The sequence below is a fragment of the Emys orbicularis genome, chromosome 20 (assembly GCF_028017835.1).
Source record: "Emys orbicularis isolate rEmyOrb1 chromosome 20, rEmyOrb1.hap1, whole genome shotgun sequence".
NCBI lineage: Eukaryota > Metazoa > Chordata > Testudines > Emydidae > Emys > Emys orbicularis.
This window is the reverse complement of record NC_088702.1, coordinates 13,471,755-13,496,006: the sequence shown is the minus strand read 5'-3', so window position 1 is coordinate 13,496,006 and position 24,252 is coordinate 13,471,755. Positions and strand designations below refer to the sequence as shown.

General features: G+C 49.4%; 1 pseudogene; it reads right to left on the bottom strand.

The window, feature by feature from the left end:
- Positions 1 to 5,172: 5,172 nt before the first annotated feature.
- Positions 5,173 to 10,500, bottom strand: LOC135892113 (dual specificity protein phosphatase 23-like; annotated as a pseudogene).
- Positions 10,501 to 24,252: the final 13,752 nt, after the last annotated feature.

Genomic DNA, 24,252 nt, shown 5'->3' with positions numbered 1-24,252 from the left:
GTTGTGAGCCACTCCAGACAGCGTGACAAATTTAATAGTGATGCTTGTTTAGTTTACATTTGCTTGTTTATTCTATTGATAAAATCCATAAAAAACATACCAGACTGGTTCCTTTCTCAAAACTGCAGTGAGAGCAAACAACTTCAGAACATAAGTGGCCACTGGACCCTGCCCCTGAAGTAACACATTGTTATCCTGGCAATAGTCTACAAAGCTAGATTCACAAAGTGACTTAGGTGCTTAAGGTGATTTTATAGAGCTCTATCATATCCCCCCCTTAATTCTCTCTTTTTCAACCTGAAAAGTCCCAGTCTTATTAATCTCTCCTCATATGGAAGCTTATTATCAATATTCCTGATCATTTTTGTTACCCTTTTCTGTACTTTTTCCAATTCCAATATATCTTTTTCGAGATGGGGCAGCCAGAACTGCACACAGTACTCAAGATGTGGGCATACCATGGATTTATATAGAGGCATTATGACATTTTTTGTCTTATTATCTAGCCCTTTCCTAATGATTTAGATTAGTCCAGGCTCTAAATCCAAGAATCAGGCCCCACTGGGATTCATAAAATCCCACTCAGCTGCCCCAAGCTCTGTAGGTGCCTAAAATCATTTGTGTTGCTGTTACAGAATTGTGAACTCTGAGGGGGTTTTAGGGTCACAATGCTACATCATGCACAATATCAAATTGCAGTGTGGAACATCTTTACCTGAGAGTCTAGACAGAGATGGCGAGGAGGGGGGAGGAGGTGGACTAGGAAGAAACATTAGAGGAGGTGTTTGGTGTTCCCAAAGAGCAGGAGCTTCTAGGCATCCCAATCATCATGCAGGGATGGCAAATTCACCAACCCTTTCTGCATGAGGCATTCTAAAGCACCTCAGGTACCTGTTTACTTCAAGGGTGGGTGGGGATGAAGGCCAGCAGACTCCAAAGCGTGGGCTCATAACTTTGTTACAGTCACAGCATTGTTTTGCAGGGGACTCGGGGGCGGGGGGGAAGTTGGGGCATATGGCAGTGCCTTGAGGGAAAGAGGAGGAGCAGGGGGTGGGGCCAGGGAGGGTGCGGGGCTCCTGATTGTGTCCCAAATGAAAATCAGTTGGCAAGAGCAAACATGACAAATGCCCAGGTTTGCCAAAAAGGGGCTTGGGAGGCTAAGTGGTGGGGCTTGGGCCAGGCCCACATGGGGGTGCTCGGGCCAGCTCCACGTGGGGGGCAGGCGAACGGTTACTGGATTGGGCCAGCTCTGTGCGGGAGGGGGAGAGGAGTTTGGGTGAGCAACTCGGGCCAGCTCCATGTAGTGGGGTGCGGGCCTCGGGCCAGCTCTGCATGGTGTGGGAAGGAGCTCAGGTCAGCTCCGTGCAGGGAGATATGGTCACCCTACCACAGCCTGGCTCCAGCTTCTGGCCCGGCCAGGGGTAGGACCTCAGGGGGAAGAGGAGTAGGGGCAGGGCCACAGTTCTGGTGCCAGTGGCCTTCCCACCTCTATACAGGGTCCAGTGCTCCTGCAGGGGCCCCCAAATTGGCTGGGTAGGGTTACCAGGTGTCCAGTTTTCGACTGGAACACATGGTTGAAAACAGGGCCGGCTCCAGGCACCAGCCGAGCAAGCTGGTGCTTGGGGTGGCAGCTTGTAGGAGGCAGCATTCCACCCAATCCTAGGGCGGCATAGCGCTTTTTTTTTTTTTTTTGTTCCGCTCCGGCCGCCCTGTAGGGGGCGGCGGCGCAGAGGACGGGAGCGCCCTGCAGCAAGCCCGGCAGGGCAGCTCACGTCCTTCCCTCCCCGCCAACCGGAGCAGCGCGGAGCCCTCCCGGTAGGCGGCAGGCGGCTCGGCGGGAGGGGGCCGCGTGGCAGCGCCCCGCTGAAGCCCTGGCCGCCCCCCTTCTCTCTCTCTGCCCCCCGCTCCCTACCCCCCGCTAGCCGGGGCACATCTGCAGCGCAGGGAGTCTCCCTGCACCCGCGCTCCGGCCGCACCGCAGGGTTTTTTTTTGTTTTTTTTTGCTTTGCCGTTCTGGCCGCCCCGTTTTTTTTTTTTTGCTTGAGGCAGCCAAAAAGCCAGAGCCGGCCCTGGTTGAAAAGGGACCCTGGCGGCTCTGGTCGGGACTGCTGACCGGGCCGTTAAAAGTCCGGTGAGTGGCGCAATGGGGGCCCGGGGCTAAGGCAGGGTCCCCACCTGCCCTGGCTCTGCGCTGCTCCTGGAAGCGGCCGCCAGGTCCTGTGGCCCCTAGGCACTGGGTCAGCCAGGGACTGGGAGGTTCTGGGTGCTGCCCCCGCCCCAGTGCCAGCTGCAGCTCCTATTGGCTGGGAGCTGCGACCAATAGGAATGCAGGGGGTGGCAACTGTGAGCCTGAAGGCGGTGCACACCACGGTGAGCTGCCTGGTGGCCCATGTGCCTAAAAGCCACAGGGACCTGGTGGCTGCTTCTTCGGAACTGCCATAAGTGCCGCCAGGACCCCACACTCCCTCCCACACCCTAACCCCCTGCCCCAGCCTGGAGCCCCCGCCTGCACCCCAAACCCCTCATCCTTGGCCCCACCCCAGAGCCTGCACCCCAACCCTTTGCCCCAGCCTGGTGAAAGTGAGTGAGGGTGGGGGAGAGTGAGTGATGGAGGGAGGGGGGATGGAATGAGTGGGGATGGGGCCTCGGAGAAGCGGGGCATGGGCGGGGCCTCAGAGAAGGGGCGAGGTAGGGGTGTTCCATTTTGTGTGATTAGAAATTTGGCAACCCTATGACCGCACAGGGCCTGTGCATTAAGCCACTACTGGGGACAGGGAAAAGGTACAGTGTGGAGAGGTAGGGGGATGGGGTGGGGAAAGGAAGGGAGGGTGTGGAGCAGGGGTAGGGTTGCCATTGCCAACTTTCTAATTGCACAAAACTGGACACCCTAGCCCTGCCTCTTCCCCATGGCCCTGTCCCCCACTCACTACATTCCCCCTCCTTCGTTGGCTCACTCTCCCCCACCCTCACTCACTTTCACTGGGCTGGGGCAGGGAGTTGGGGTGTGGGAGGGGGTGATGGATCTAACTGGGTGCAGGCTCTGGGGTGGGGCCAGAAATGAGGGGTTCAGGGTGCGGGACGGGGCTCCAGGCTGGAGCAGGGGGTTGGGGTGCGGGAGAGGGTGAGGGCTGTAGCTAACCCCTTCCTCTTTCCTGTAGCCTCCTCACCTTCCCCCCTCTTCCCTCCATGTTGGATCACATGCCCCTGCACTAGGGTGACCAGATAGCAACTGTAAATAAACAGGACAGGGGGTGGGGGATAATAGGCACCTATATAAGAAAAAGTCCCACAAAATTGGTGTGACGGGTTAGATCACAGAAACCCCCTTTGGGACTGCCACCTGATGTGCTTTGACTACCTCTGAGCCCGTTTTCCCTGCCAGCTTAGGACTTCAGTGCCCTGCCTGGTTTGAGCCAGACATGCTAGCCTGCTACAAACGCAGACCTAGGTCTGAACTATGTCCCCTAAAAGCTGCAGGCTTAACTGAAAACAGCTTAAGAAGTGTTCCTGTCTCCAACACCCTGGTACCCAGCTCCCAAACCTGTATAAAGCTTATACAGGGTAAACTCATAAATTGTTTGCCCTCTATAACACTGATAGAGAGGTATGCACAGCTGTTTGTCCCCCCCCCACCCACCCGGTATTAATACATACTCTGGGTTAATTAAGTAAAAAGTGATTTTATTAAATACAAAAAGTAGGATTTAAGTGGTTCCAAGTAATAACAGACAGAACAAAGTGAATTACCAAGCAAAATAAAATAAAACACGCAAGTCTAAACCTAATACAGTAAGAAAACTGAATACAGATAAAATCTCACCCTCAGAGATGTTTCAATAAGCTTCTATCACAGACTGAATGCCTTCCTAGTCTGGGCACAATTCTTTCCCCTGGTACAGCCCTTCTTCCAGCTCAGGTGGTAGCTTGGGGATTTCTCATGACTGCAGCCCCCTTTGTTCTGTTCCGCCCCCTTATATAGCTTTGTACAAGGCGGGAATCCTTTGTCCCTCTCTGGGTTCCCACCCCTCCTTCTAAATGGAAAAGCACCAGGTAAAGATGGATTCCAGTTCAGGTGACATGATCACATGTCACTGTACGACTCCAAGCCCTTATTCCTCTCAGCCTGACTCACAGGAAGGCCTGCAAGCAAACAGAGCCATCCACAGTCAATTGTCCTGGTTGATGGGAACCATCAAGATTCCAAACCACCATTAATGGCCCACACTTTGCATAATTAAAATAGGCCCTCAGTTATATTTCATATTTCTAGTTTCAGATACAAGAGTGATACATTTATACAAATAGGATGACCACACTCAGTAGATTATAAGCTTTGTAACGATACCTTACAAGAGACCTTTTGCATGAAGCATATTCCAGTTACATTATATTCACACTCATTAGCATATTTTCATAAAATCATATAGAGTGAAATGTCACAACGGGACTGTCCCTTTAAAAATGGGACATCTGGTCACTGCACTGCACTGCACTGTCTTGGAGCAGTGGTGTCTGCTGTCCGTGCACATGGCGCCTGGAGCCTGCTGCGCTAGTTGTGCCCTGTCCAAAGAGGTGCTGCAAGGGAAGTGAAGTGGGAGCATAGGAAGGTAGATGGTCAGTGGTCAGTCTCCTGAGGTCTGTATTTTTTTTTTTCAACGCCAGCTTCTTTTATTAAGGGCGGGGGGCGGACACGTTTGCAGCAACTCAGAAGAATAAACCCCTCAACCCCTCCAGCCTCATCTACAGCCCTTGGCTGGACAGGCTCCAGTCCAAACTCCCTGCAGGGAGGCTATGCATGCAAAGTCCCACTCCGTCTAGGGGCCTGGCTCTCCCAAGGCAAGGATCATAGGGGACTGGAGGAGACGCTGCCCTACGGGGCTCCCCCTTCCATGTAGCTGCCCCTTGCCCCTCCCCGATTCAGAGCTCATCCTCTCTGCGTCGAGTAAAGGGGGCTGGGGCAACCCCTGCCCAGTGCAGGCAGATGCTGCCAAGAATGGGGTCTGGCCCCAGGCTCTGAGCCCAGCCCCTGCTCCCCTCAGCAGCCAGGCACTCCCTGCTGAGAGGAGTTGGGAAGGTCCCCTCCATGGGTCCAGAAACACCCAGCCACAGGCCCAGGTAGTCCTCTTCCTTTGCCCCCCCCACGCAGGGAGAGGGGGGCGCCACCGGCTGTGGCTATTTGATGTGGTGGTGGAACTGGATCACGGCTTTCTCCTGGTCATGCGTCTTGATGGCTCCGGGCCGGATTCTCCGGATCTCATGGATGGCGTCGACCCCAGTGAGTCTGGGCCTTCACCAGGTAACAGGCCAACATGGTTCCTGTCCTGCCAAATCCCATCATGCAGTGCACCACCACGGCCTCGCCCTCGGTGCTGGCGTCCTCCACGATCTGCAGGAAGTGCTTGATCTGCTCCAGCGATGGGGCACAGAAGTCCTGGATGCGGAGGCGATGGAGCTTGATGCCAGGGCAGGGTGGGCTGCGCTCGGTCAGCGACACCAGGTGCCGAATGCCATGCTCATGCATGTACTGGTAGTGTGTGGGCTGCTGTGGCATGGCCAGCCCTGCCAGCTTGCCGGGCACCACCCAGGAGAAGTTTGGAGGGATGGCTGATGCCACCGGTGCTGAAGCCGGCCAGGCTGGTGCATACCGCGCACGCATTATCCGCAGCCCGCTGGCGGGAGTGCAGGGAGCCCTGGCCGCGTGGTGCGTGGGCCTGGCCAGAGCCGGGGCCGTGGGGGCCTCAGTCCGTCCCCTGCTGCCGCCAACGTGTGACCTGGGGCTGTGCGGTGGGAGCTGCGGGTTTCTGGCTCCCAGGAGCCGGGGGAGGCGTCAGGGGCTGTTACATGTGTCTTTGTGACAATGTTGTCAGTTAGAGGGAGCTTCTTCTGACTGAGATTATTGTTTGGCGTGGCCACCAGTGTTTGTGGGGGTCTTCCTTGCACCCCACTCAGGTTGCTGGTTTCTGTGAATTCCATTCCTAGACCTTGTCTGCACTGGCAGCGACATGTAGAATATGTGTAGCTACCTGCCACAGTGAAAAGCAGGCTGTGTCTACACTCACTGCAGTGTGTAGCTACATGCGGCAATGACAGGCTCCATCAGGAAGGAGGCAATGGGGAAAGGCTCCACTGGCGGGGAGGCAGCGGACACTATGCTGTTAAAAATACATTTGTGTGTATTTACATTATTACGAAAAATATGGGATTTGTATAAACACACCCACCCCCTCCCTCTGAAATGGGTTGGGCTTGTTTTGAAAGGCAGTGCCATTTTTTTTGCGTCTGACGAAGTGGGTATTCACCCACGAAAGCTTATGCTCCAATATGTCTGTTAGTCCATAAGGTGCCACAGGACTCTGTTGCTTTTTGTGTGTGTGAGACTAGGCCACATTCCAGTTGTGGGGAGGCAGTGAGGACATTATGCTGCTAAAAAAGCAGTGTGGACCTGGGAGAACAGTTTTATAACTCTGTTACTTTAGGCTCTGTGGGGAAATGACCAAAAGCAAGGCTTTGGAATAGAAAATTAGTTGAAAATAGCATGAGAATAAGCTAGACAATTCAGCCTTGTCCTCTGCACTGAACTGGTACAAGTTTGGGGAGGACCAGAGGGTATTTAAACTTAAGGTTTAAGGTATTTAAACTTCATTTAAATGTAAAATTGAACAAAACCCGGAAGCCACTAGGACGCCTTCTGAATCTATAATATGCTGTCCAAGCCCTCCCCCTCTCCCCAGCACACAGAAAAGTCAGTCCCTTTGTGCCTGTTAGGTTTAGTTTCAGTTTCCTTTATGTTTGTTGGAGAGAGGAGAAAGGAGTCAAAGGACAGTACCAGTCTGCAGGGAAGAAGGACCACATGCCCCAGGAGCGAGTGCGTGGGGCCAGAGTCTAGAAGGAGAACTTAGCAGTTTGTGATTTTTAATGTGATGGAATTAAAACTGGAAGGTGAGGTTCCTGTGTGAAGTTGCAACTGAATGCACAATCTGCACTTCCTGTGTGCAATGAAATTTTGGAAGGAGAATCCCAGGGGCATTTCGAACAGAAACGTGTTTTAAGGAAAGGAGCATTTACTGGAGGTGTCTAACGGTGAAGAAAGTGAGACGCTAAGAGGTTTTGTTATTCATGTTCCCTGCAGTTTTTTTTTCTTTCGTTTTCTCCTTAGTTCTGCATTTTAAACCTTATTTTTCTCTGAATTTCCCATTCCTTTTCCTGGCACTTTGCTTTGGGAAAATCTGTTTTTTCTGTTTAACTTGTAAAAAATGTATAATCAGTAATTGAATTTCTGCGGCTATGTTTTGCATGTCTGTCTGTGTTCTATGTTCACATGTGTGTTTGACATGCATGATGCTGCTGTGATTTGTCAGAGAGGAGACTGGTTTGTTGACGCAGAGCAGGTCCATGAGACCAAGGGCAGATCAGATCAGATCTTCTAGGACGAGGGAGCAAGGTGAATTTAAGGGGCTGGTTTAGATTCTCTTTGTTAGAGCTGGCCAGAAAACAGAATTTCTGTCCTGTGGAAAATTGAAAGGTTTTGGAAGTATTTCATCCCAATTCAGGACAAAGAATAGAATCTCACAATATTTTTTGTGGGAGTGAAATTGAAAAAAAAATCTGTTTTTGGAGAATGAAAATGGATTTTTTGTCTTGCTGGCAAAGTGACAGACTGACCATATCCTGCAATATCCTGAACAAACTTTATGGAATTCACATAAATTCAATTGAATTAAGTTAACCCTTTTTGAATTAGGGTTAATACCTTTCAGGTACATTGTGGATGTGTTGTTGTGGCATTGTATGTACCTTCTCTGGTAGGGAAGGCGGCTGTTAATGAACCTTCTCCATTATCAGCTTTGGAAGCTGGCCCTTCTCCAGAGAGAGAGGCATATACTGGTTCAAACTGGGTTCTCCAGAGACCAACAGACAAAGAAAAGATTTTTGAATAAAGAGACAGAGTTTAAAATGACTCTGGGCCTTCTTCCTGATCCAGCAAATGGACAGGACACCTGGTCCACAGAGGGTCCCAATCCTTAGTGTAGGATCAGGGGAACTTGGCCTACTGAGGCCTCATAAGACATACCGGGAAGAACAGACAGCTTGTTCTGAGCTGAAGTGCTGATGAACTTGTAGCCACAAGGAAGCCTCTGTGATGAGGGTGTTGAAAGACTGCTCCTGCGACAGCCCCTGTTAGAGGTCTCCGATTTCCGGTAAGCTTATTAGCATTAGGTTCTTTTATTGTTTTTAATGTTTTCTCTGTAATGCTCTTTACCTTAAGAAGAAAGTAGGCTGGCTTAGAAAGAGCTGAGTGGTGACTTATATCTATACCAATTAAATCTGTTATCAGTCTCTGAAGAGAAAGCAAGCAGGTCTGCTGAGGCAGCCTGTCTGTGCTGGGACGTACACAGTAAATGCAGGAAACTGTGAAGCCTGGGGAAAAAACTGGTCAGAAGGCAACAGCTGGCGATCTGGAAACCTGACAGTGAATGTCCTTGTTACTCCTGGGAGAATTCTGTGCCACTGCACACATGCAGAATTTATGTCCCCTACAGATTTCTTTGTATCCCTACAGAAAAATTACTTCTGATGGGGAAACAAAAGGAAGCTGCAAAAGCGGCCACCCACCCCTCCCAAGCAGTGCTGGTGCATCATTTTGGGCGCCCAGAGCAGCCGGTGGTGAGGTAAAACACTGCGGGAGGGGGAGGCCAGGGCTGAGGATGCCCTGGTTGGTGGCTCCAACCCTGCGCTGGGCTCAGCTGCTAGTCCTGGCTGGGCTGGGGCAGGGGAGGATGGGACTTCCTCTTCCCCTGAAGGATTGTCTGGGGCTGGGTCAGACCCACCCCCAGAAACCTCCCCTGGCTGCAGGAAGCTCCGCACTCCTGTCCCCCCCATTTCCTGCCCCTATCGCTCCTCAGCCATGGGGAGAGGAATCACTGTACAGGGAGCTGCTCCCCGATGCCAAACCCCCATTCATCTGGACCCCCCGTACCCAACACTTCTGCCGAGCCTCACTCCCCCACACCCAGAACATCCCCACCGAGCCCCCTGCACCCAAACTCACAGCCTGCCAAGCCTCACCCTCCGCACCCAACTCCCCCCCACCAAGCCCTACCCCCTCTTCATCTGGACCCCCGTTAAGCCTCTTCCCCCCTGCATCCAGACAAACCCCTACACCCAAACCACCCCCTGCTGGGCTCCCACACTCAAACCCCCACCCTGATGAGCCCCACCCCCCTGCACCTGGACCACCCTGATGTGCCCTCCGCACCCAGACCCTCCTGCTAAGCCCCGACCACCATCACCTGGATCCCCCTGCAGTCTCCCATTCCCCCTGCACCTGGAACCTCCCCAACAAGGCCAGAATCTTCCAGCACCCAGACCCACCACCAAGCCACCCACACCTAGATTGCCCCACACAGAATCCTCTCACCCCACTCCTGGATCCCCCCACATTAAGCCCCTCAACACTTGTATCCTGTTAGGTTGAGCTAGCCTACCTGTACCTACACGTGCATGCAAGACTCTGTGTCTCTTGCTCACTATACTGGTGTGCCTGGCGCAGAGGGGCAGGGCCCCTGGGTGTTTCTGTGGTAGGCCGGGCCCTTGTGCTGTGTCAGGTTGGGTGCAGCCTCACTGCTGAGTCCATGGCCTGGGGGTGTGTGGGCTGTACGGTGATCTCCCAACTGCATGCAGCCAGTGGCCTGTGCTCCCCACTGCCACGCTGGAGCTTCCACATTTATTTATTGACAAATAAAATATGCAGAATTTTTAAATATTGCATGCAGAATTTTTAATTTTTTGGTGCAGAATTCCCTCAGGAGTACCTTGTTGAACCACTCAGGGAAATACAGATGCAGTTGCCCTGAACTGTGCCTGGAAATTGACAATAGCCTTCCAAGTGGACTGCCAGATGCTGAGCTCTCCACCTTCCTCCCTCTCAACCTCCCTCCCAGCCCAGCTGTGGCTCCCCAGCTGCCTGGAGGGCTCTTGTCAATTTCACTTTCTCCCTGCAGTGGGGCAGCCAGGGTTTGGCCATTTCAATTTTCTTGATGAAAAGCCTTTTTTTTCCCCTTTCAACAAAATTGAAATTTTCCTCCAGAAAATTTTGATGTTGTGAAAAGACCATTTTCATTTGGAAAATCATTCTGACAGACAATTCCCAGCCAGCTCTGATCTGTATGGGCTGCCTGTCCAGCTAGCCAGTCTCCTGTAGTGTGTCTGAGAAAGGGTTGGGAAGATGGCAGGCAGGATGGTATGGGCTGGGGAACAGGATTCCTTCTCTGCCCCTCTATGAAGGTGTTGGGGGGCAGGCAGGCTAGGTGGTCACCCTCAAAGGCGATAGGAGTGGGAATGCCCAATCTCCCCCCACAAGAAACTCCAAGGGTGAGTTCTTAGGGTACGTCTACACTTACCTCCGGGTCCGACGGCAGGCAATCGATGTTCTGGGATCGATCCCGGAAGTGCTCGCCGTCGACGCCAGTACTCCAGCTCGGCGAGAGGAGTACGCGGCATCGACGGGGGAGCCTGCCTGCAGCGTCTGGACCCGCGGTAAGTTCGGACTAAGGTACTTCGAATTCAGCTACGTTATTAATTTTCGAATTTGCGTACCTTAGTCCGAAGTGGGGGGGTAGTGTGGACCAGGCCTTAGAGGTGGGAGGTGTTATTGGTTAGGGGATATGAACAAAATGAGGGATGGATCACAGGGACAGGCGGGTGTATGACATGATGACTGGATGTTGTGTTGGGAGAATGGGCCTCATTTGCTATGAGGCAAGAGGGGCCGTTGCCCCGCCCCCCCCCCGACCTTGGTTTGCCCCCACTACTTTTCCTGGGTCTATATGCTCCATGCCCCCTCCCAACTTCTCAAAGATATAATCACTTGTCTTGTTCTGTACGCGGACACACCTTTGTCCCCTCCAGAACTGTTCTGAAATGACATCGCTGTAGCACTTCCCTACGCCAAGGGGAGAACGTAGGTACTCCACCTCCGTGAGAGGCAGTAGCTATGTTGATGGGAGAACATAGCTCCCTTGACACAGCGCTGTCTGCACAGGGGGTTAGGTCAGTATAATTACGTTGCTCAGGGGTGTGGATGTTATACCGATGTCAGTTTATAGTTGAGACCTGGTGCTGGGGGGGGGGGGAAACGGCCATGCTTTCTTTGAGCCCCGTAAACCAGCAAAAAAGGGCATGAGTCCAATTTTTATAATCCTTTGAAGATCGTTTTTGAATATCATATAACTGCTTACAGGTATATGAATGGTACAGATTGAAAAGGATTGTGCAGAGTGGTACAAGAGGGGATGGAGAACCGAGGGATTACACCAAGCAAAGAAACATTTAGGCTTAATTTCATGAGAAGTCTATTCAATTGTGAGTAATTTTCTAGTGGAAGCGCTGGGAGCCCCTCACAAATTAGTCTGGAGAGAGCACAGCGAGGAACAAGTCTGCTTTGCATCTCTAGCTTCTGAGATTTTTAGAAGAGGCTTTAATTATATGAAGGCAGGAGGTGTTAAAAATCGGTGGCCACCGCATGCCACTCATGATGTGGGCTGGAGATCCTCTCCTTCCCTGTCTGCCTGGTTCATCCCTCAGCCCTCAAAAGGTCTCCTTGTCCAATCTCACTGTATCCTTCAGCAATATGAATGAAAACCCCAAGGAGCTGTCTGCACTTGGCAGGTGGCCAGGACACAGGACTCTAGTAAATAGATACATAAGAGATAACTGGCAATAGCTCTATGTTCAGAGCAATAATCAGCAGTCTTGTGCAATTTCTGTTCCAACATGAACTTGGCTGAGTTCCCAGCTCTACAGCATGCAGCCTTGTAGGGCCCCACCCCCTGAAACATGGAGCTGATTTTGTCCAAAGGTGTGTAGAGCTGAGATAAAGATTTCAGAAGGGGTGAATTTTACTAGCAGCATTGAATGAGTATAATCTGGCCCCTTCTTACTCCACATCACTACCCTGTGCAGCCTTTACACTGCATCCTCTACTCACTTCCTCGGCTGAAAGATAGTGCAGACCTCTGACTGCTCTTAACACTCATTTCCCCTGCCTCCCATGTTTACAATCAAAAATTGCTAGACCTTCCCTTTCACCTCTCTTCACTTGTGCACAGCTTTCCCTAACTATCCCCACACCTTGCTCGATTCTGACCTTGCACCATCCCCAACACCCTATGACCCACTCCACTTCCTGAGCCTGGAGTGTCCTCGTTAACCCTAACATACCAAGGCGTCACACCTCCATGTCCTGATCCTTTTCTGATCTTTCTCCTCATCTTTTCCCATTGGGTTGATCTCCATGCCTCCAGATCAGCTTGCACCTGCTGGCCCTATACTGATGGTGCTTATCTCCATGCTTTGCCCCAGGTTCTGATTCTATACATAGACTTTTGTTACCTCCATAAACTCCTCAATACATCACAGAGGATTACAAGGGTGTGTGTCTCATAAGATTGGCTCACGTGTATGTATCAGGGCTTGTCTATACAAACTCTTAGTTCACAGCAAACTGGGGTATAAATCTACTCCACGCATTAACTGGTTGTGTGGAACCTGCTGCTGGACATTAACAATTCCATATTGTGTTTTCATCTACCCTGCTTTGAAACAGGAGTAGATCAAAGCACACCACTGAACAGTTAGTACCCATCAGCAGAGTCCTCACGGGCACTTAATGTGTGGCAGGCTAGTGTGGGGTAGATTCACACCCCAGTTTGCTGTGAATGAAGTGTATAGATAAGCCCTGGCTCCCATGTGTGTATCAGTCTGGTGACCAACCATTTGTGTCAGAGTCAAATTCCCTGCATCCCTCTGTATGTGTCAGAATCAGACTGGCTCAGTTTCTGAAGTAACTTTCACATCTTTGTACCTCTCTATAAACAACAGAGCCAAAATAGCTATGGGAGAGTGAGCTGGATTCATTTCTAGGCCATGCAATGTCAAAAGAATTGTTAACTAAGAGCTAGACTATGCCCTTAGGCACAGCCCTGAGCTAGGTGTGGGGCACAGCCTGGGGAGGCATTCTGCTTCAGAGACACTCCCTGCTTCCTCTCTGCTCCATGGGAGTAGCAATTTACTGCTGGCCTATATCAGCAGCAAATTATAACTAATAGACTCATGGACTTTAAGGCCAGAAGGAACCATCATGATCATCTAGTCTGACCTCCTGCACATTGCAGGTCCCAGAACTTCGCCCATCCCCTGCTGTAATAGGCCCCTAGCCTCTGGCTGAGTTACTGAAATCCTCAAATCATGAGTTGAAGACTTCAAGTTACAGAGAATCCACCTTTTATTCCAGTTTAATCTGCAAGTGATCCATGGCCCATGTTGCAGAGGAAAACGGAAACCTACCAGGGTCTCTGCCAATTTCACCTAGGGGAAAATTCCTTTCCGGCTCTTAAGTGTGGTGATCAGTTGGACCCTGAGAATGTTGGCAAGACCCTCCAGCCAGACACCTGGGAAAGAATTCTCTGTAGTAATTTAGTCGTAGAGGGCCACATGCCATTGTAGGCAGTCCCATCACACCATCCGCTCCATAAACTTATCAAGCACAGTATTGAAGCCAGTTAGGTTTTTTGCCCCCACTGCTCCCCTTGGAACGCTGTTCCAGAACTTCATTCATTTCATGTTTAGATATCTTCATCTAATTTCAGGCCTAAACTTGTTGATTGCCAGTTTATATCCCTTTGTTCTTGTGTCAACATTGGCACTTAAATAACTCCTCTCCCTCCATCTGACATAGTTATAGAGAGCAAGCATATCTCCCTCAGCCTTCTTTTGGTTAGGCTAAACAAGACAAGCTCTTTGAGTCTCCCCTCATAAGGTAGGTTTTCCATTCTTCTTATCATCCTAGTAGCCCATCTCTACACCTGTTCCAGTTTGCATTCATTTTTCTTAAACATGGGAGACCAGAATTGCACATGGTATTCCACGTGAGGTCTCACAAATGCCTTGAACAATGGTAACTAACATTTCCCTATCTTTACTGGAAGTGCCTCACCTAATGCATCGTAGGACTGCATTAGCCTTTTTCACAGCTGCATCACATTAGCAGCTCATAGTCATCCTGTGATCAATCAATACACCCAGGTCTTTCTCCTCCTCTATTGCTTCCAGCTAATAAGTCCCCAGTGAAGAGAAATTTTTTTGTAGTTAGTCCCTAACTGCATGGCCTCACACTTTGCACTCTTAAATTTCATCCCATTTCTATTACTCCAGTTTTCAAGGCAGTCCATATCGGCAGTACCTTCCAACTTTGTTTCATCCACAGATTTTATTAGCACACTCCCACTTTTTGTGTCAAGGTCATTAATTAAAATATTAAAAAAGATTGGTCCCAAAACCAATCCCGGAGGAAATCCCCTAGTAATCTCCCTCCAACCTGACAGTTCACCTTTCAGTATGACCTGTTGTAGACTCTCCTTTAGACAGCTCCTTATCCACTTTTCAATTCTCATGTTAATCCCCATCCTCTCCAATTTATCTAATAATTTCCCATGTGGAACTGTATCAAATGCCTTATTGAAATCCAGGTAGATTAGATCTACTGCATTTCCTTTGTCCAAAAAAATCAGTTATCTTCTCAAAGGAAGAGATCAGGATGGTCTGGAACAATTTACCTTTTGTAAAACCATTTTGTATTTTATCCCAGTTACAGTTCACCTCTATGTCCTTAAGTACTTATTCTTTCCGAATTTATTCCAAGACCTTGCATACAATTGAGGTCAAACTAACAGGCCTGTAGTTTCCCGGATCACTTTTCCCCCTTTCTTAACAGTAGGTACTATATTAGAAATTCTCTAGTCTTGGAATCACTTTTTCCTCTTTCATAAAAATAGGGTCTATTTTAGCAGTTGTCTACTCATAGGGTATGTCCCCCAAGTTTACAGATACATTAAAAATCCCTTGCTGTTGAGCTTGCAATTTCATGTGCCAGTTCCTGTAATATTTTTGGATGCAGATTAGCCAGGACCCCCAGTTTGCTCCAATTAAGTTGTTTGAATTTGACTTCCACCTCGGATGTGCCATTTCCACTTCCATATCCTCATTTCCATTAGCCTCCCTGCCACTATCACTAAGCCCCTCATTACCCTTATTAAAAACTGAGGCAAAGTATCCATTTAGTTGTTGGGTCATGTCTAGATTATCTTCAATCTCCACCCCATCCTCAGTGCTTAGTGGTCCCTCTTCTTCTTTCCTTGTTGTCTTTTCATTTATGTGGCTATAGAATCTTTTACTGTGGGTTTTAATTTCCTTTGCATGGTCCAACTCTGCTTGGTTTTGGGCAGTTCTCACTTTCCCCCTACACTTTCTGACCTCCTATGCTAGCTCAGGGTGTGGAGCGAGTGGAGCCAAGTCTGTTCCCCTCCCTGCTCACTCCCCACGATCTGCTTGCTTGCATTAGGGGAAAGGCTCAAAGTAAACATGCCCAAGGATTCTAGGTAGCCTGTGCAGGGGCAGTAGGGGGGTTCTTTCAGAGGGATTTGGGCACCTAACTCCCTAGGCACCTTTGAAAATCCCAATCTAAATTCCACCTACAGATTCTATATTACTGATGAGCATGAGCATGCCTGAAAGAACCCAGCTTGATCTCAGGTCCCAGGTTGAACTTACAGGGCAGGCAACTGGAAAAAAACACCTTTTTCTTCTGTGACCAGGGCAAATTGAGCATCAATTAACTGAGACAATAAAGAGGGAAGCCCACAGTGCCATTTTACAGTGATTTTTCTGACTCTCACCACACTTCTAAATCAGTTTAATCAGTATTCTATACACATCATACAGAATGTAACACTTTGCAAATGTTGGAAAACTGATTTGTGGCATTCAGGTGATAACAGGGCTATCAACAATCTATGGTTACAAGAGCAGTAGGAAGTCAGGCCAGAATTTAGTGCAATAAATCTGTTTGGGCATGATCAAAAGCTCACTGAAGTCAGTGGGAACCTTTCCATTCACTTCAGTGGGCTCTGGATCAGGTCCTTTGTATATCTTGTATTGTATTGTTCCTTATAAATAAAATAGCACGAAGACATGCAGCTAGTGTGCCCTATATGTACAGTGTGGTTTCATTATACACAGGTAGGTGCTTAAATCCTAAAGAGTTTGTTAAAATATCATTTTAGTGTCTCAAATACCTATAATACCAAATAGTGGTTTTCTATCTTTGTTCAGTGTGCTAATGGAACAGCAGTGTCTCTCTGTGTATTAAGTAAATCTTCAGATTGTAAGGACCCAATATAAAAAAAATAGGTGCTTTCCCTTGTAAAGTGACTATTTCTTAAGGATTGGAACTAGGGTCCATTTTTAAGCAGAGAACAGGGGTGAAATCAATAGGAATCTTTCCAGTGACTTTATGGGGACAGGATTTCATGACAGAAGAGTATGTGGGAAGAGAAATGAGGATATCAGTGGGTGTGTAGTCCACCAGCCTTCCATTAGATTTTGTGCAGTACATCACTCTATCTGGTGCTCATAGAGAAGGCAGCAATAGGAACCTTTTGGAAACTGAGATTTTCCATATAAGCTTGGATGATTAGTGTAATTTGTGAAAGGTTACCACCAAAGTAACCAGCAACCCTACCAAAATACTGATCATTTCTATACCAGCAGATCTTCTGACCACAGTAGGAAATTCATGCCTGCATTGATTACTCTACTAAACAGTGAACACACAACACACACACAACACACACACACACACACACACACACAGAATGGAAATGTGAAATTCCACTCATATGCTTTACATTTTTTTCATTTTAGACTTGGGAAATGACAGCAACCATGCTGCACCATCCCTGATCTCCAGCCTCCAGGAAGGGGCCTCTGCACTGAATACTTACACAGCAGAGGAGAAGAGCAAAACACCTCCAAAGAACAAGGGCCAGATCATTTTTGATGACCACATACACCTGAAATGGGTTGAGTGGGAAGGGTCAGTTCCAAGGGGGGCAGTTTTCAACTGGAATGAGGAGGCATCTCGCACAGACTATGTCTGTGCAGAGGCAGGATGTTCTGTTGGGTTTTTCAATGAAAGTAAAGGTCCATATTGTTACTATTCCAATGCTGATCAAGAACATCGCACCTCAAACTTCAGAATGTTGGTAAATGTGGATAACGTTGAAGTGCTAGAGTGGAAGGAAGGATCATTTGGTTCTGTTCCACCAAAGTCAGTTCCAAGCTATCCAGGAGTTAACGTTTTTGTTGGTAGGAATCGTTATGGCTTAGGGAAAGTAGTCCCTAGATGTGAAGCTTTCTTCTTACCTCAGAATGGCAAAGAGAAGTGTTACAAAGAATACGAAGTTCTGACTGTTAACACATCCAAGAAATAGCAAAAGTTCAGTATTTAATAAATAAGGCAAAATTTTCTTACCAGCCAATTCCAATCTTAACATTGTCCAAAATCCTTAACAATTTTCAAAATATAAAAGAAACCACAACTGATGAGCAATATTGAAAAATTGGTCACCCCACTTGAAATGGAGTGGTTTCCACTATCAGCACAAAAGTTCCCATTTTCAATGGGACATCAGTACGTTTTTCATCAGAGATAACTTTTCCATCATATTGGTGCCAGTCGTACCAAGTTGCAAAAACATCTGTCTACCTGTGAAATGAATGTCCCCACCATTCACGAATGTGAGGTGGTCATGGTGGGTACAGAGATGAGGGCTCATATACCCTAACCAGCCACACTCATTCGTACTTATCAAAAGGGAGAAACTCTCAGCAACACCATTCGGGAAACAGGCACCAACATCCACATCTCAGATGTGAACGCTGAGTTGAGACCATGCCAGCCCATAAGAAATGCTGAACTATGTCCAAAGGAGTCTGTAGTCCCAGTATCAGCAATATGGAAAATGGTTGCTCTACTTCAGGCTTTTTCTTTTCCCAGATTTTAATCTTGCCACGGAATTAGTATAACAACTTTATTGTGTAACATTTTATTTAGGATTATTGTTTTCTTTTGATACTGAAGGTTGGGACCAAGACCAGCATACAACCCCCTGCCAGCGCCCAAGGAACACCTCCTTATCCACTATCCACTTTATTCTCTGTTCTTATGCCCTCAGCTGCCATGTATAATGCTGAACAGCCACAGGAGAGTAAAAAGAAGATAAATGTTGTGCATCAGATTTTCCTATTGTTCGGATGGTTTTTAGCATGCCTATCATTGTAGTATCTAAGTGTTGCATAGTTGAATTAATTCTGCATTGTGAGGTCCATTGTCATGGATCCACAGGGCAAGCTGGCCCCTTGACCTTTTGTCACGGATCCACAGGATCACTGCTATGGCCGTGCTTTGGAACAGTCTCTAGGAGGATGCCCTTCAGTGTGCCAGACTCCCTCGGGGTCGCTTCCACCAGGGTCAGCTACGCAGCTTCACCACCTCCTTAGACTGGACCTCTGGGCTTTCAGCACCCCTGCTTCACACCCTGCTTCACACACACACAGCGTAGGAAGCCCTTGGGTTTGCGTAGAGAAATGAAGGCATAGCCGAGAGCCCACCCAAGCTGTAATGAAGCCCTTGGTTCAATCTCTGTCTCTTTTTCTGTCTGACCTCCTTGGCCAGACTCCAGGTGAGAGCACCCTGACAGGCTTTTATCTCACACCTCTCCAGTCTTTTGTTCCCGAACTGGGGAAAAGCTGCTTCCTGCAGAGAGGTGGGGCAATCCATGGTCATTGGTCGCTGGGTTTCAATGTTCTAGTGATTGGATTTGCATTGTCTTCATGGATTCTCCACTGATATGGGGTTTCCAGCCAGTCCCTTTCCAATGACCTATTTAGTCCCAGGCTGCTAGGTGCCTTCAAACCTGTGTCTTAGCCTGCCCCAAGAGCAAACAGTCCCTTTCCAGCCACTAGGTAAAAAGGGGAAAGTGAGGCACACACAGGACTCATAAAAATAGTACAAAAAAGTCCCACTTGGTCACATCGTTATACCATCTCTCTAGGAGTGTGCCCCGTCATGCTGCTTGTTGTGGGACATGGCTAAGAGCACCAGTCTCAGGTCAGACTGCCAGAAAACAGGGTGTGTACCCCAAACTGCTGGGGTACGTAAGATTTCACCAAGCCAGTAACAAATATGTGCTTCCAAAATACTCTGCCAGTTATTTTGAAGCCACAGACAGTTCCCTTCAGGTGCTCTAGTCCCTCATGCACCACCCAGACAAACCGGACTTTATGTTGAAAGGCCATTAAAACCAAAATTCATCAGAGATTAGCTTCTTCTAAGCCTGAAGAACCAGCCACTTGCCCCAGGAGAATATGTACTTCAGGATCTGGTAGCCAATCCTTTAGTAATCTAAAACCTAAAGGTTTATTAACATAAAAAATGATTAGGGTGCTGGGGCACATGACTTACGAGGAGAGGCTGAGGGAACTGGGTTTATTTAGTCTGCAGAAGAGAAGAGTGAGGGGGGAATTTTTATAGCAGCTTTCAACTACCTGAAGGGGGGGTTCCAAAGAGGATGGAGCTTGCTGTTCTCGGTGGTGGCAGATGACAGAACAAGGAGCAATGGTCTCAAGTTGCAGTGGGGGAAGTCTAGGTTGGATATTAGGAAACACCATTTCACTAGGAGGGTGGTGAAGCACTGGAATGGGTTACCTAGGGAGGTGGTGGAGTCTTCATCCTTAGAGGTTTTTAAGGCCAAGCTTGACAAAGCCCTTGCTGGGATGATTTAGTTAGGGTTGGTCCTGCTTTGAATCATAGAATATCAGGGTTGGAAGGGACCTCAGCAGGTCATCAAGTCCAACCCCCTGCTCAAAGCAGGACCAACCCCAACTAAATCATCCCAGCCAGGGCTTTGTCAAGCCGGGCCTTAAAAACCTCTGAGGAAGGAGAGCAGGGGGTTGGACTAGATGACCTCCTGAGATCTCTTCCAACCCTAATCTTCTATGATTCTAAAAGAGAAGAGAGTTGTTAAAATGAATCCTATGCATTACAATTGATTTCAGCGTCTGTAGATCAGGATAATGGCAGTGAAGTTAAATCTGCTAGCTTGCAATAAAGCTCTCTGGTTCACCCAAATATTGGTGTTCTCAGTCCATTGTTCAAAGCTCCCTTTTGTTAGTAATCACAGTCCAGAGATGTGGAGCAGGATGAGGCAAGGGGCTGATGTCACCATCTCCAATTTATACCCCAGTCAATGTGCATGGAAAAATACTGGCTCAAACATGGAGCTATGCATCACATGTTCTACGTGCCCTGCTGAGTCACTGAGCCTCCATTGTCTATATGGGCATCCTCAGGAGGGGCCCACTGGAAGAGCTAATTCTCCTTAATGGCCCAGCAGCACATGGCTGGCCAGTGTTGATGTAAATCTGTCTTGTGGTTGTTACCCAGGAACACAACATGTTTAATAACAAGCATACAGTAAAATTTCATAACGTAGTCCACAGTGGTGAGACACACATTTAAACAGGCTAATAATACTTAGCAGATTATAACTTTTCCAATGATAGCTTACAAGGTGAGCTTTGTACAACATTTATCACAATTATGTAACAGTGGTACTAACGTTAGCAGACAATCTCCTTCTTTTTTATAATAATAATATATGGAGAGATACCTATCTCATAGGAAGGGACCCCAAGAGGTCATTAAGTCCAGCCCCCTGCCTTCACTAGCAGGACCAAGTACTGATTTTGCCCCAGATCCCTAAATGGCCCCCCTCAAGGATTGAACTCACAACCCTGGGTTTAGCAGGCCAATGCTCAAACCACTGAGCTATCCCTTCCCCAGCATCACAGCCCTCTTCAGTGGCCCCCACTTTTTATAAGGATGAGGCACGAAGGCCATTACTCCAAAACAGAGTCATTAGCTTCAAAGCCACTGTTTCTCACCATGGCTCTTTCAGCAAATCCAAAAGAACTTGAACCCTTGTAAAAAGACTTTACCCCTTTGGGAATGATGCACCCAGCAGATGCTTTGCAGCAGCACAAGATGGCTGTTTCAAAACAAGTCAGCATTTATGAGCCAACTGGAATTCAGTGTTTTAGAGTTCTTAGGTTAAAATGGAAAAGCCAAGTTTACGTGCATGTCCTGGCTGGCAGAACATCTTGCCTCTGTAGTTCAGTGTATCCAGGATTCCATTTCTCTGCCACCGCACTGCCCAGGAGTTCTGAACACCATGTCCTGACACCTCCAGTCTTTCTGCCAAGCTGCCGTCACACTGCTTTCATGTGTGCTGCTCCCCTTGGCTGCCAGTCCTTAAAAGTTAATGTCCTGACCTTGGTCTTTCAATGTATTTCCATTCATAAGTTAGAGAGAGACACAGGGTGAGTGGGGTAATATCTTGTACTGGACCAACTTCTGGTGGTTAGAGAGACAAGGCTTTGAGCTTACACAGAGCTCTTCACGTCTGTGTAAGCTTGAAAGCTTGTCTCTCTCACTGACAGAAGTTGGACCAATAAAAATATCACCTCATCCATCTCATCTCTCTATTATCTTGGGACTAACACAACCACAACAACACTGCAAATATTCATATGGTGTCAGTCCTTGATAGTTCCCAGCCATGGCCCTATTTCAGGAAAGAAATTAACCCTTTCAGATTCAGTGGTAACAATACAAAGGAGTGGGTAAACCGAGTCACATATTTTTCATAAAAATAATACAGAAATTCCACATGGGCACTCCCAGCACCCTGCCCAGGGCAGGTGGAGCGTTTGGGCCTCCCCAGAGCAGCCCAGGCTCCCTGGGCGGCTCTTACCATGGCTCAGCTCCAGTTTCTGGCCTGACCAGGGGGTGGGGCCTTGGTGGGAAGAGGAGCAGGAGCAGAGGCATGGAGGGGGGTTCTTGCATGTGTCCCACTTTTATCATTTGAAAAGGTTGTCGCCCCATGTTCCACGGGGTGTGTGTGTGACAGGACGAGTGGGATAGGGTGAACACACGAGGGCACAGGAGGAGGGCGAAGGTGAAGAATCTGGGAAGGGTGGAAAGGCTTGATGGCTGGGCCAGGCTCCATTTGTGAATAGGTAGGGGCCTGGGGTTAGGGCTGTAGTTGGTCCTTGGCAGAACCTAGCAGAGGGCCCAGAGACCATGCTGGCACAGGTTGCCCATTGGGAAGAAGGCATGGGTCCTGATTCTGGGTAGCCATTAGCTTAACTGCATTGGCTATTCAAATCAAAACTACAATGCCACCTGTCCAGCCTGATATTCTGGGCTGACATGGCAGTTGCACCCCAACTTGGAAGCAAGTGCTCCTGTGCACCTCCTACGTCAGTAGGTCCAAACGCACCAGCACCTGTTGCAGGCATCTCGTATGCTCCCTTCTTACCTCTGCTATTTCCCCCATCATGGCCTCTAGTTCTTGAAAGTCACTGTCAGTTGATGATGATGGCTGCTGTCCCTTTCAGATGGGGGTCGATTCTGAGACTCAGCTGCCCACTCACTGGTCAGTGTACTTGCCCATGAAAGTTAATTTCTACTTTTTCCTGCAGGGAAAGATTTGTGCTGCAATGTCACTATGTTGCCCACCCCCGTTCGTGCCCTCCAGCAATCCCCTTGCTCCTGGTTGTGGAATTGCCATGGTGCTGGGGCACAGACCACACTGGGGACATAGCATGGCCTTTATATGGTGTCTGAAAGTGGCGCTGCCTATGGTGACCAGCTGGACATGAGAGGGGACCTCAGCAGCCAGTGCACATAAAGCTCTGCTTCCCCATAGCCCTCTAACTCCATCCCCCTTTGTATCTGTGAATCCTGAGCAGAGGAGGCACATGCATCTCATCACTCAGCACAGTGAGTTGGACACCTATTTCTAAGGTCATGCTGGCCGCTCAGCGTGACCACATGCCAGTTTTCAGTGGGTTACCTAGCAGGCACGGCTGGGAGCTGGAAGGGTTGGTGGGGGGGGGGGGCAGCCACAGCTGGGATCCCCTGACAGTGATCAGCGACCACACCCTCCCTTGTGCCTGTGATGATGGAGCTGGTAGGCCCAGTCTCAGACAGGGTGGGTATGTGGCAGTGTCTTTTCCTGGGGCTGCTTTGCTTGCCTTTCTGCCTAGGGAACTGTTAAATGTTGCAGATGCTTTCCCTTATTTCTGGGGAGCTGTGTGCTGGGAAAGGAGGTGGGGTGTGGGAATGACTAGGAGAGGTGCATTCTCTGCCTTTGTGAGCAGGGCTGCCCCGTAGCCTGGAAGCTGCCTGTATCTCAGCAAAGGAAGCTGTTGATAGCTGAGCAGATTCTTCTCCATTGGACTGCAGTCCCCCTTGCCTATTTGTCCATCACCATATGTTCGAGGCTTAAAAACACTTCAATGGGCAATTCTACCCTGTTCCTGCCCCCACAGTATGAGATGGCACCTTGCCATAATTGGATGAGCTCCACATCCACTATTAACTTGAAGATTTTTAGGGCATAGACCCATGGGGCATCAGCCTGCCATGAGATGCAGAGGATGCTGGGTCATGACTGAGGGTGACCTCTGAGAGTATATTGCTTGCAGCGTGCGGAGCCCAGAGAAGAGGGATGGAGCATTGGTGTATATTTGGGGGGGGGGGGTATTTGTGAAGTTGAAGCTCTGCTCTCTGCATCCCAGGAGGGGGCTCTGGAATGGGGCAGGGGCTTGGGGTGGGGAAGGAGGTGAGGGCTCTGGCTGGGGGTGTGGGCTCTGGGGTGGGGCCGGGGATGAGGGGCTTGGGGTTCAGGAGGGGACTCAGGGCTGAGGCAGGGAGTTGGGGTGCAGGAGGAGTTGCAGGGTCCGGGCTCCAGGAGGGAGTTTGCATGTAGGAGGGGGCTCAGGGCTAGGGACGGGGGTTGGGGTGCGGGGTCTGGGAGGGAGTTAGGGTGTGGGAGGGGGTTCTGACCTGGGGCCAGGGGTTGGGTGCAGGAGGGGGTTTGGTGTGTGGGCTCCAGCTGGGCGGCTCTTACCTCAGGTGGCTTCCAGTCGGCGGCACAGCTCCCTGCCTGCCCTGGCTCTGTGTGGCTCCTGGAAGCAGCTGACATGTCCGGCCTCGCTCCTAGGCGCAGGAGCAGCTGTGCAGGCGCTGCCCCTGCAGTGCCCATTGACTGCAGTTCCTGGCCGATGGGAGCTGCAGACCTGATGCTTGGGAGGGGGGCAACACTTGGAGCTTCCCTGATCGCTCCTGCACCAAGGGGCCGGATGTGCCTGCTGCTTCCAGGAGCTGCGCAGAGCCAGGGCAGGCAGGGAGCCTGCCTTAGCCCCGCTGCACCGTGGACCAGACGTTTAACAACCCCCAATGGTGCTCACTGGAGCCACCAGAGTTCCTTTTTGACTGGACATTTGGTC